The sequence below is a fragment of the Emys orbicularis genome, chromosome 15, assembly GCF_028017835.1.
Source record: "Emys orbicularis isolate rEmyOrb1 chromosome 15, rEmyOrb1.hap1, whole genome shotgun sequence".
NCBI lineage: Eukaryota > Metazoa > Chordata > Testudines > Emydidae > Emys > Emys orbicularis.
In genome coordinates, this window is record NC_088697.1 from 12,446,511 (window position 1) to 12,460,451 (window position 13,941).

The 13,941-nt window shown below is 51.0% G+C and overlaps 1 long non-coding RNA gene across 1 annotated transcript; it reads right to left on the reverse strand.

The window, feature by feature from the left end:
- Positions 1-4,897: 4,897 nt before the first annotated feature.
- Positions 4,898-5,602, reverse strand: LOC135889399 (uncharacterized). The gene is made up of 2 exons (XR_010561923.1): positions 5,278-5,602; positions 4,898-5,186 (listed from the first exon to the last, which is right to left on the reverse strand). It is a non-coding gene; the product is annotated as an uncharacterized LOC135889399 (long non-coding RNA).
- Positions 5,603-13,941: the final 8,339 nt, after the last annotated feature.

Below are 13,941 nucleotides of genomic sequence, written 5' to 3' on the forward strand. Positions count from 1 at the left end.
CGGGGATCTGAGTGGGCTCCATGCTAGCCATGTTATGGCGTCTGCAGGAGAGCAGAGTGGCAGCAGAAGCGGCGGGTGGATGACGAAGCTGACAGCAATATGGCGCCAGCACGGAAAAAGGCACGAAACTATTGTCGGCCGTTGCTTTCACGGAGGGAGGGAGGAGCAAGGGGTAGGCTGGCAGCAGACGGTGCAGTACGACTGCTAGCCGTCGTCGTCTCCTGGGTGCTCGCCAGCAGACAGTGCAGTACGACTGTAGCCGTCATTGTTTCCAGGCAGACTGAATCTCCATGAGACGAAAGTTAAGAAGAGAATGACCTGGAGTCACTCCCATTTATGTCCAGGCGCCCCAACAGACCTCACCGAGGTCGGCCAAGAGCACTCAGGAGACAACGACAATGACGACGGCTACCAGTCATACTGCACCATCTGCTGCCTCAAGGCAATAAGCTGCTGCTGTGTAGCAATGCAGTCCCGTGTCTGCCAGCACACAGGACGCGTATGGTGACGGTGAGCTGAGTGGGCTCCATGCTTGCCGTGGTATGGCGTCTGCACGGGTAACACAGGAAAAAAGCCGCAAAAGGATTGTCTGCCGTTGCTTTCACAGAGGGAAAGGGGGGCTGACGACATGTACCCAGAACCACCCGCAACAATGTTTTTGCCCCATCAGGCATTGGGATCTCAACCCAGAATTCCAATGGGCGGCAGAGACTGCGGGAACTGTGGGATAGCTACCCACAGTGCAACGCTCCGGAAGTCGACACTAGCCTCGGTACTGTGGACGCACTCCGCCGACTTAATGATCTTAAGTGGGGACACACACAATCGACTGTATAAAATCGATTTCTAAAAAATCGACTTCTATAAATTTGACCTAATTTCGTAGTGTAGACATACCAATAGTTTGGGTCAATATTGTCTCAGATGATTCAAGGACAATATTCCACAGTATGTGACTCGGAACTAAGCAAAATGCTCATGTATTTGGGTCGCAAGGCAGTTGTGGCCCAGGCCTACCAGTAGGTTACTTCTGAAGATCTCTCTTTCGTAATCAAGCAATAGCCAGCCATGCTCACCTGGGAAGCCAGCAAGCAGGAAATTGAATTTAAAATTCCCAGGGCTTGCAAGGGGTTGGGTGGGTTGGCTACAGGGCAGTGGAGTTCAAACCGCTGACCAGAGCGGCGGCATGGGAATTGTGAGACACTTTCTAGAGGCCAATAAAATCAAAAATACAAGGTGTGGTGTCTACACTGGCTGTTTGTCAACAATAAAGGGAGGGGAAAAGACAAAAGTCTCTCGTGAGGTGGAAGATTTTGTCATGGGTTTTTTTGAGAAAAGTTCAATTGCAGTGTGTACGCTATCGCTGTTTTCTCATCAAAAGGCAGTTTTTGGCAGCATTTTAAAAAATTTAAAAATAAGCCTTTGACAGCCAGAGAATAACAGAGTTCTCACTCTTTTTGGTTGGGTACAGCAAAGTCAGATATTTTATTCTCTCAAGCAGCTGCGTAAAGGGAGAGAGTGCACTAGGACACAGGGTCTCCCCTTCCTAGGCAGGTCTCTCCACAGGTAAACAATTACAGCGAGCATTTATACCTTTTGTTACAGACAATAATAAGCAACAGCTGCATTTTGTTTATACATAGGTCATTCTGATATCTTGTTTTTCTCACTTATGTAGACTCTTAGTCTACATTCCATATTGTCTGCACATTATCTACACAAGGTCGCAACAACTTCTCACACAGTTCTTTCCCACTCGCCTCACACAATCCTCGCTTCTACAAATCTCACATTATTAGGATTTCAGTTAGCCTGACTCTTGCTAACAAAGACTGTTTGCATTTGAAATTCACTTCCAATTCCTGTCAGGCCTTGCTCTGCTTCCACAACAGGAATGAATGACATGGGATGGATCACTCGCTAATTAACCTGTTTATTCCCCTTGAAGCATCTGGCATTGGCCATTGTCAGAAGACACGATACTGGGCTAGATGGACCATTGGTCTAACCCAGTCTGGCCATTCTTATGTTTCTGTCCCCTGCCTCCCCCCGAGTAGTTTATGAAAGGTGACTAATCCTGTAAAGTTTAGTTGATGTAATTTACCCTCTTTGGACTAAGGCGTTCTAAAGCAAAACCTCACTCAAAAGGGGCTGGTGTATGGCAGTATGTAGGAGAAATAGTGTATATCAAAATAAAGACCTAGTATAGATTTTAATTATTTCTATTTCAAATGGAATTTTTTGATAAGCTTTTAAAATAATGTTTCTGTTGAGGAATAAATTCCATAAGGAGATAAGTTGTGTAACCTTTTACCCAGTTATACTGTAACAGCCGCTGAGTTCCCCAGTTCTCGTGTTTGCAAAGCAAAGCAAACACGAGGTCCCATCTGGCAGGAGGTGTCTTACTTTAAAATGGTGATTGGGTACAAGATAGCAGCTTTTCTGTTTTTTTAAGTTTTGTTCTTTTGTTTTTTCATGGGTGCCAAGGCCCTTTTCAGTTTAAGGAGGCCAGCTATTAGAACATGTCCATTTAACCCTCAGAGTAGGCTACGGAAACCTCTTCAGAACTTTTGTTTTTCATTTTTGATATCTTTGAGGTCCTCACACCCATACTGCATGTGGTTTGCTACAATGAATACTTTAAGAGAACTGCTAGGTGAAGTGAGACTTTACCAAAGGGACTTTGGTCCAATGTGTTCCTCGCTTCAACTGGCTCAGGACACATTGTCTGTTTCCAAGGAGTTTTATAATAATAATAATAAAATAATAATAATTAATGGAGATATCCCATCTCCTAGAACTGGAAGGGACCCTGAAAGGTCATCGAGTCCAGCCCCCTGCCTTCACTAGCAGGACCAAGTACTGATTTTGCCCCAGATCCCCAAATGGCCCCCTCAAGGATTGAACTCACAACCCTGGGTTTAGCAGGCCAATGCTCAAACCACTGAGCTATCCCTCCCCCTGATTTGCCTGGAGACCTCAGGGAATCACTGTAAAGTGGGGTAAGCTGGAATCATCAATTGTAAAGATCAAGATAAAGGTGGAAGTCCTTCACCTTTGAGGTCAACGATCTGTCTAATAGAGACTGATGTACCATGACCCCAAGACTGATCCCCTCTGGGGAAGGAAGTCACATCATCAACTGGCTATGACAGCCTGGACCAGTCTGCCTGTACCTTATAAAAAAAAAAAAAAAAACCAAGCACACTAGCTTGGCGTGCTGGTCCAGCTATGCCATCGCCTGGTTCCTTCCCTGCAGCTACACCTCTACTCCACTCCCGTGGCATTCTAGTAACTTACTGTTCCTTTTTCTGCTTTTTGTCTTTTGTTTTTATTAGCTACACGGATTAACAGAAGGCAATTGCCTGTTTTCCACCATTCACAGGTGATTTGCTATATACAACAAAGAGATCAGTGAGGTGATATCACGATATTTACAGATCATTTAAATGTTAGGATCTCCTTTCGATCTCTGAATTAGCAGAATTCAGCATAGACAGGAACTCTAACCTCTAAGAATATATATGTAAACACATACAAAAACTCTACCTACCAATATGCCCCTAAAGGTTGAATTTGGGTCATTTATCCTGCAGGATGCTTAACCCTTTCCAGTCATGTGTCACACCACCTCTTTGAATTTCAGTTTTAAGATTTATAAGGGTTGGTTTTCTGTTGTATTAATCTGATGATTTGACAAATTGATGAGTTCATTCCAGTGCAGTTAATTAATTGATTGACTGATTTGACCTCAACTTTCTAGTTGTATGGTTTAACCCAAGGGTCTCAAACTCAAATGACCATGAGGGCCACATGAGGACTAGTACATTGGCCCTAGGGCTGCATTACTGACCCCTCCCACCTGCCACCCTCGGCCCCGCCCCCACTCCACCCCTTCCATGAGGCCTCACCCCTGCCCCGCCACTTCCCACCCCTTACCTGCCCCCATTCCAACCCCTTCCCCGAAATCCCCACCCCAACTCTGTCCCCTCCCTGCCCCCAGGGGGTGCAGTTGGGGTGTTGCAGGGGCTATAGGCAGGAAGTTGGGGTGTGGGGTGCAGGAGGAGTGAGGGGTACAGCAGGGGTCAGGGTGCAGGAGAGTTGCGGGGTGAGGCAGGGGGTTCAGGGCAGGGGGTCGGGGTGCAGGGTACGGCAGGGGGTCGGGGTGCAGGAGTGGTGCGGCATGGGGCTCGGGGCAGTGGGTTGGGGTGCAGGAGGGGTGTGGGGTGAGGCAGGGGGTTCAGGGCAGGGGGTCAGGGTGCAGTGTGCAGCAGGGGGCTCAGGGCAGGGGGTCAGGGTGCAGGGTATGGCAGGGGGGTGGAGTGCAGGAGGGGTGCGGCATGGGGCTCAGGGCAGTGGGTTGCGATGCAGGAGGGGTGCGGGGTGCAGCATGGGGTCAGGGCAGGGGGTTCGGCTGCAGGAGGGGTTTGGGGGCAGGATCTGGCCCAGCGTGTACCTCCCTGCCTGTCTGCCCTGCCCCCACGCCGCTCCGGGAAGAGGCTGGAACGTGGGGAGGGGGGGGCAGAGGGGCTGTGTGTTGCTTCAGGCACCGCCCCCAGCAGCTCCCATTGGCTGCGGTTCCCCATTCCCAGCCAATAGGAGCTGCTGGGGGCTGTGCTTGAAGCAACACACAGCCCCTCTGCCCCCCCTTCCCCACGTTCCAGCCTCTTCCTGGAGCGTTGTGGGGGCAGGGCAGGCAGGCAGGGAGCCTGCCCTGCCCCTGGTGCACGTCCGGCCGGATCCGCTAAACACTGGGGGAGGGTGGGGGGCCGCAGGCCGTGTGTTTGAGACCCCTGGTTTAACCCTTATTTAGTTGAGTTGGGTTTGTAGGAGATTAGCCTTCAATGTGTATTCTTGATTGGATTAGTTCATTTTAATAAAGCGTATAAAAGAGATATTGAGTCATATTTCTTTTAATAAGTAACATGGGCTGGAACCATAGAGATTCTGGGTGGAGCCAGTCCACCTCATAACTTCATCATCTCCCTCCAAATTGACCCTTTGGTTTTCACAGGTGCCACCTCTCACTCCAGCTTCATCGGGGGGAGGCGGGGGTTCAGAGCTTCACAAGGGAAAATAAATCCCCCCTACCCAGGCTTTCGGGAGTGTGTATGAGAGGTGTGTTGCGAAGCAGGGAGAAGTCACCGAGATGGAGGTGTTTGGGTTCGTGCTCTGCAGTCACTGTCCTGGCGAGACAATTTAAGCATTAAAATCAGCATATGCTTCCATTCATATACACACACACCAAAAGGTTCTGCAGCTGCATCTTATAGTTACCAGTCCTTAGTGTTGCTCGGTCCGTTCCAGTGGCCAGTTGAAATTGCACACGAGGGAGGGGAGGAGCTGGAGCTGAGTCTCTGTCAGACGCGTCCGAAGCTCCGATGTTGATGCAGAACAAACCCAAAGTCCCATGAGCAATACACCCTCCTTTTATAGTAGTAAGTTCCCATACAAGTCTATGGACCTTGGTGTGTCACACCGGAGCTGTTAGTCATGAGATAGTCAAGGTTGCTCCCAATCAGCATTATTTTGGGTTGTTACTGGGAGTATCCGGAGTTGTTTCTTATCTCATCCCTCTGGCTCCGCTCTTTATCTTGTCCTTGGGGCGTCTGCCTTTGCTTTAGGGTCGTCAGTCTGCCATGTGCGTGATTCTGATAATAAGGTTAGTGCCTCTCGACTTCTCCACTCCCCTCTCGACCATCCGGCCCATCAGTACTGGCTCCTGCTGTCTCTTCTCTGTTAGCATGCCAGACATTCTTCACTCACACACACAACAGTAAATAATTTCAAAAGCAAGAATTGCAGCCATAACACGTCTATACTTCTAAAAACAATCAGTACCACGTAAAGCAAAGAATAAAACCAAAGCAATTTCTTCTTACTAATTCAAAGCTAACAAAATAAGAAAAATGGAGCACAGTTTACTCAAGACAATTTCTCCCCATTAAGCTTTTGCCCTACAGTGTGAGGGCCCTGGCTGAGGGTGCGGCCTCTGGGGTGGGGCCAGGGATGAGAGGTTTGGGGGTGCAGGCTGCCCTGGGGCTGCGGAAGGGAGAGAGGACTCCCCCCCCCAGACCTCTCACTGCAGTAGCCGGGACTGGGGGAGAGCACCTCTCCCCACACACGGCAGCTCTGGGGCTGGGGGTGAAGCACCTCTCCCCAGCTGCGGCATCTTAGAGGGAATTTAGCCCAGGAGTTGTGCCAGGCCAGGCCAAGCTGAGGCTGGGGTGGGGTCTGGTTTGAAGGGCTGTAAATGGAGGTGAAAAGCTTCCACTTCTCAGACATTGTGGGGCTGGCAGAGTAAATGTAGGGGTGTTAACAGAGAGTCAAGGTGAACCAACTTGATCTTACCTCGCCCATCTAGGCTCTCTAATATCCTGGGACCCCACCACAGCTACAACACCACTGCGTAAAACAGTGTGTGTTAATGACATACTGGGGTGTACAAGAGTTTGCCGGGGCTCGACCCTCTCCGGGGCAGCGGGAAACCACACCGGCTCACTATACACCGGTGAGTTAGGGAAATTTGTCCGGCCATGGGGTCTCCCTCAGCAGCTCTTGCTGTAACCGGAAGAACACGGTAAGCCCGGCCCTGCTCAGGGTAGGCAATAATGCTAAGTCAGGAGCTCAGGCCCTCAGTCAGGGCTGAGCAACAACCGAGTACAAAGTATTAAGCCCGGGCCCTAGGTCAGGGCAGGGCAACAAACGCTGAGTCAGGAGCTCAGGCCCTCAGTCAGGGCTGAGCAACAATAGTAGGCCCCAAGCCTCAAAAGGCCTGGGAGAGGGAGAGACTGCCACCCCACGGGTTGGGTGGCAGGGGGGACGCAGGCCCTCCCACTCCACTGCGTCCCAGCCCGGGGCCCTAGCAATAGCAGAAGACCCGCTGCTGTCAGTGGGGATCCTGGCCGCAACACACTGACATAGGCTCTGGCAGTGCTGCAGCCAGACTAGGGTCGGCTGCCCCCGGGCTACTTCCACACTCCCCCTCGAGGCCTACCTGGGTCCTGGTGTCGGCCTCTGGGGAATCCAGGACCATGGGTTCTTCGGGGCAGGGGTTGATCAGCCGGCCCGGCAACTCCTCCGGGTAATGAGTGCAGGACAGGTCCGGCGGCTCCTCCGGATAGCGGGCGCAGGGCAGGCCGGGCAGCTCCTCTGGATAGTGGGTGCAGGGCAGGCCGGGCGGCTCCTGGCGGCTGCCCTGGGTAGCGGAGTTTTCCCAGCCACGAGCTAGGCTGGAGACGTCTGGTCTCTCCGGCGGCTGGGGCCTTACTGAGCTCTGAGGGCGAGCCTTTATACTTCCGGGTCGCCGCCTGACCCTCTGGGGGGGCGGGCTCAGAGCTCCCTAGCTCCGCCCACTCCGGCCTCCGAATGGGATCTTCCCCCTCCGGGGCGGCGGGGAGCCACACCGACTCGCTACATGGGGCATGGCTGAAAGTAAGCAAACTGGACAGTGCATTTCTTAGGTTTCAGAAGTTGAAGTTTGGTTGACGTTAAGATTCTGCAAAAGGATGACATCCCACCAGGCAACCTTAAGTCTGTGTTAATGAAAGACCCCCCCCTTCCCACCCGCGTTTTATTAATTCAAGGAGGAGAGGCCATGGCTTCCCTCTAGATATTAATCAGTTCTTCAAGTGCTTGCTCATGTCAATTCCATGCTAGGTGTGTGCACGCCATGTGCACAGTTGCCGGAGATTTTCCCCTTAGTAGTATCCATAGGGCCAGCCCTAGCGCCCCCTGGAGCCTCATATACACCAATATACGGGGTGCCACTGGCCCCGTGCCCACCCACCCCAGTACCTTCTTATCACTTGTGATGGTTTCTGGAACGTCGTCTTTCTCCTGCAAGGCTTTCCCGGACTAATGGTTTGGACTCTGTTTTGTTGTAGATAGTTGTAATTAGTGCATTTAGTTCCCAGTTTAGTGTATAGACTGTAGTTAGCTGTCCGGCGCTTAGAGGGATGTCATCCCAGGGACTGGGCATGCCTCGGGATCCAGGCTTTAAGCCGTGCTCTTCCTATGCCAGTGAGCGACCCACATTCGGCCTGTCTGAAGTGCCTTGGGGAGGCTGAAGTTAAGGAGAGGTGGAAGATCTGCAGAGGCTTTAGACCAAGGACTCAGAAAGAGAGAGACATTTGCCCGAAGGCTCTACTGACGGAGCCAGTCCTCAGACCGTCCTCGGAGCCGTCCCACTCCGAATCGGCGCCGAGCACTTCGACCTCCGTCTCTGACATCATGTCCTTCCCGACACCGTTTTACATCCCCGGTGCCGAGGAAGAGGCACAAGAAGATGGGCGCTGGAAAAGGGCGCTCTTTGGTGCCAGAGCGGGACACACAGAGAGTATCGGATGTGGTAAAACCCATGCCTAGCCACGCGTCCTCCTTGGAGCTGTGGTCGGCTCCAGGGTCTGCGACGAGGGCACCGAGACCAATCCAGAACCCACCTCCGACTCCCAGGAGCGGTGATGGTGCCTCACACCTGAGGGCCCCCTCGACTCTGGAGGTCTTCCAGGCCGCAAAAGACCTGACGACCCTCCTGATACCACCCACTCCCCAAGGGGCCAGACTGGCCACGGCTACCGGGGACAGAAGGGTGCAAAGAACGGAGAGCTCCTTAGCTGGACTGGCACCTTTCCAGGGTAAATGCTGCATGGCCCCACTGCAGCGGTCCCTGACCTGGCATTGGTCACCAAGCCCCCAGGTCAGTCTGGAGGCAGAGATGGGCACGGCTCCCCCATGGTATTCAGGTGAGGATCCGAGGTGGAATTCTTTGTGTTACAGAAGAAGTATCGGTACCTGATGCATGCACCAGACTTCAGCACTGGTGTTGCGGCTGCTCCTTGGCCACTGGGTTACTGGCCCATGCATTGGCACCCGTGGGGGTTTCCCCCTGCACCAGGGGCCCCTTCCCAGGGACCGTACTCAGTTATGTCCGAGATGCGGTCCATGGCCCTACACCGCCCGTGACTGGATACTGATTACGGCACTGATCCTAGCACCGAGGTTGCCGAAATGGGCCAGACGGAAGTGGGTCAGACTGAGGAGGAAGTACCGGTCCCTCCAATGGCGCTGGCTTCCTCCTCGTCATCGTCGTCCCCCTCCAGAGGAGGCGGTGGCAGGTCCCTCGAACCCGCTCCTACCGGAGAATTTCAGGGTTCATCAGCAGCTCCTGCAGCAGGTCGCCAGGAACTTGGGGCTGGAGGTGGAAGAACTAAAGGCCCTTTGGCAGACCCCCTCCCCCTCCCGGGTCAAGGGTGGTGTTGGTCGCCAACGAGAGAGATAGGCAGGGACAGCCCAGCGCCACCCCGAAAAATAAGGAGGCCAAGAGACTGGATTTGTGCGGGAGGAAAGTTTATTTTACGGGCAGCCTCCAGCTCCATATCTCGCACCAGCAGGCCTTGCTGGGGAGGTCTGACTTTAATTTGTGGGACTTGGCCCAATTCAGAGACTCGCCTCTGCAGGAATGGAGGCAGGAGTTCTCTGGAGGAGGGCAAGACGGTAGCTAAGGCCTCCCTCCCGGCAGCTCCAGCGGCCATCATGCCTCCAGACTCCAGGAAGTATTTTAGGCCACCTCAGCCTCCAAGGTTTTTGGGGGGCCCCGAGGCAGGGAAGGGCTATACGCATCACCAACCCGTTTTCTACCTCCGCCTGTCAGTCGAGCTCAAATAGATACCCTGGAGGGTCCAGATGGGCCTTTTGAGGATGCGCCCAAGGGCGGCTTACCAGACTTTATCCAGGATCCTTCCTTTTGTTTTTGGACCACCTGTTTTCTTTTCGCACAGCGTGGTCCCACATAACATCGGACCTTTGGGGACTCAGCACTGCGACTGTTGGGGTACATCTGCAGTTTTTGCTCCATCCCTCCCTCCCTCTCACCCCCCCATCCCCATACCTCTTCAGGGACCCTTCTCATGAGCAACTTCTTGTCCGGGGGGGTGGAAACCCTCCTGCATGTGGGGGCGGTGGAGAAGGTCCCTCAGGATTTGAAGGAGAAGGGGTTTTACTCCTGATATTTCTTAATCCCAAAAGCCAAAGGGGGCCTGTGGCCCATCCTGGACCTGTGTCACCTCAACAAATATTTCAAGAAATTGAGATTCCACATGATCTCCCTGGCCTCCATCATTCCCTCCCTGGATCCGGGAGACTAGTATGCCGCCCTCGACTTAAAAGATGCTTATTTCCACATTTCTATTTTCTGTGGACACAGAAGATATCTCCGATTTGTGGTGGGCTGACACAACTATCAGTCCACTGTGCTTCCCTTTGGCCTGTCAGTGGCCCCAAGGGTATTTACAAAGCAGCGATTGCTTCTTACCCGAGACGTCGAAGCGTTCACACCTATCCGTACCGCGACGATTGCCTGATCAAAGTCTGTTCGCAAGATGAGGTGGGATGCTGCATGGACATAGCACTGGCCACCTGTCGGGCCTTAGGCCTGTTGATAAATGAGCAGAAATCAACATTACTTCCGGGTGGAACTGGAAGCATTTCAGACAATGCAACCATGGTGTCCCTGGTCTTCAATCTCTTACTTAGCAGCCTAAATTTGCCTTCCAGGACCTCTCTCCTATCCCTCCCTATATCATTCATACCTACATGTACCATGACAACTGGCTCCTCCCCAACACTTTCTTTCACGGGATTTTTCAATGGCCCTGGTTTGCTGTTGGCCCTGTCATCTCTGTGTGAAAGGCTGGATCCCGCACTGCTCTCCAGTGCTCCACTAACTGTCATCAACACAGCCCAAATGGCAGTGCCGTTAATCGTGAAGCTCCTAACTCAACAGGATTCACAGTTGCCTGACGTGCTGTCTGCCATGGATAGGAGCAATGTTAGATTACTTTTGGCATTCCTGGAAGAGCTGCACGTGGTGGACCATCGCTTTGGGGCTCATGAAACAAGCACTGAGTGGTGGGATCATATCGTCATGCAGGTCTGGGATGACGAGCAGTGGCTACAGAATTTTTGGAGGAGGAAAGCCACCTTCCTGGAACTGTTTGCGGAGCTCGCCCCAGCACTGAGGCGCAAGGAGATCCAAATGAGAGCTGCCCTCTCAGTGGAGAAGCACATGGTGATCGCAGTGTGGAAGCTGGTGACTCCAGACATAAGAACATAAGAACGGCCGTACTGGGTCAGACCAAAGGTCCATCTAGCCCAGTATCCTGTCTACCGACAGTGGCCAATGCCAGGTGCCCCAGAGGGAGTGGACCAACAGGCAATGATCAAGTGATCTCTCTCCTGCCATCCATCTCCATCCTCTGACAAACAGAGGCTAGGGACACCATTCTTTACCCATCCTGGCTAATAGCCATTAATGGACTTAACCACCATGAATTTATCCAGTTCTCTTTTAAACGCTGTTATAGTCCTAGCCTTCACAACCTCCTCAGGTGAGGAGTTCCACAAGTTGACTGTGCGCTGCATGAAGAAGAACTTCCTTGTATTTGTTTTAAACCTGCTGCCTATGAATTTCATTTGGTGACCCCTAGTTCTTGTATTATCGGAATAAGTAAATAACTTTTCCTTATCCACTTTCTCCGCATCACTCATGATTTTATATACCTCTATCATATCCCCTCTTAGTCTCCTCTTTTCCAAGCTGAAGAGTCCTAGCCTCTTTAATCTCTCCTCATATGGGACCTGTTCCAAACCCCTAATCATTTTAGTTGCCCTTCTCTGAACCTTTTCTAATGCCAGTATATCTTTTTTTAGATGAGGAGACCACATCTGTACGCAGTATTCGAGATGTGGGCGTACCATCGATTTATATAAGGGCAATAATATATTCTCAGTCTTATTCTCTATCCCCTTTTTAATGATCCCTAACATCCTGTTTGCTTTTTTGACCGCCTCTGCACACTGCGCGGACATCTTCAGAGAACTATCCACGATGACTCCAAGATCTTTTTCCTCACTCGTTGTAGCTAAATTAGCCCCCATCATTTTGTATGTATAGTTGGGGTTATTTTTTCCAATGTGCATTACTTTACATTTATCCACATTAAATTTCATTTGCCATTTTGTTGCCCAATCACTTAGTTTTGTGAGATCTTTTTGAAGTTCATCACAGTCTGCTTTGGTCTTAACTATCTTGAGCAGTTTAGTATCATCTGCAAACTTTGCCACCTCACTGTTTACCTCTTTCTCCAGATCATTTATAAATAAGTTGAATAGGATAGGTCCGAGGACTGACCCTTGGGGAACACCACTAGTTACCCCTCTCCATTATGAGAATTTACCATTAATTCCTACCCTTTGTTCCCGGTCTTTTAACCAGTTCTAAATCCATGAAAGGACCTTCCCTTTTATCCCTTGACAACTTAATTTACATAAGAGCCTTTGGTGAGGGACCTTGTCCAAGGCTTTCTGGAAATCTAAGTACACTATGTCCACTGGATCCCCCTTGTCCACATGTTTGTTGACCCCTTCAAAGAACTCTAATAGATTAGTAAGACACGATTTCCCTTTACAGAAACCATGTTGACTATTGCTCAACAGTTTATGTTTTTCTATGTGTCTGACAATTTTATTCTTAACTATTGTTTCGACTAATTTGCCCGGTACCGACGTTAGACATACCGGTCTGTAATTGCCAGGATCACCTCTAGAGCAGACGTCTGCCAGTCGGTCGCGAATCAGTTTGGAGTCAGGAAGTGAACTCTTGGGGCTGCGTTAACGCAAGTGTGCAGGGCCGTTAATCGCATCCTGCTAGGAAGGGTAGACCCAGTTCCATAAACAAATGTATCGCCGTATCAGAGACTTGGTGAGACACCCGGAGAGATGGGGCTCCGAGGAGACAATCGTCCAGGTATGGGTAAATCATTATCCCTTGAGAGTGTAAATGAGCAGCTACCGCTGAGAGAACCTTGGAAAATACTCTCGGGGCCGCTGATAGCCCAAAGGTGAGCACTCTGTATTGGAAGTGGTTGTGTCCCAGAGTGAATCTGAGAAATTGTCCATGAGCGGGTAGGATTGAGATGTGAAAATTGGCATCCCGGAGGTCGAAGGCTGAAAACCAGTCTCCCTGTTCCAATGGTGGAATGATCAGCGATAAGATGACCATCTTGAACTTTTGAGCCTTGACAAACTTGTTGAGCACTCTGAGATCTAGTATGGGTCTCCAACTTGTTTGTATCGGGGTATAAAGATTTATCTCAGAGGGATTGTCTCTGTCTGGCCTAGGGAGGAACGGAAAGTCCCGCCTTTCACTGAGCTGGTCCACTGTTACCGGAATACATGTACTAGTGGTCTGATAGAATCTGCGGGATACTAGTACCGTGCTTTGTTGACACTAAACCTGGCTGGGTGCCTTTGTTCCTTAACAGATCTTGTGGTCATTGGGCGGTTAGCTTGAGGTTTGCCGTGCCAGCTGTCTGCGCACGGCTGGGGCGGCACAGAGGGAAAACACACACACCCAGAACCCCCCTATTCCCAGTGCCCCTCAGTCCCAATCCACAGCCCCCTTCTCTGCACTCTGCCCTTCAATCACGACCCACAGCCCCTCCTCTACACAGTGCTCTTCAATCCCATTCCACAGCCCCCACCTTCCCCCCAGCAGCAGGTGATTCTGACTCCTTCGGGGAGTTTTTCTTGCTAGGTTCTTGTGTGTGAATCGGCTTCTGGATTTTACAGCATGTTGGAAATTTCCATATTCAATAAAAAGCTCTGCTCATCTCTCCCCCTGCCTTCTCTTTTCTCTTCATAACTGGGGCTGGGAGCATTTCATTTCTTAATTCCCCAGGGATGAGATGTATGTGTATAATGTAGATATTTTCAATATATTTTTTCCCTTTGTGCTTAGAAATTGAAAACTGATTTTTTTTGCCAACCAAAACCTGAAATAATTCAGAAACCAGAAGAGAAGAACAACAAGACATTCAAATCAAAGTGCCAGAACAGAGCAGGACTGGATTTTCAGCAGAGAATTTTCAAATTGGGGGATTT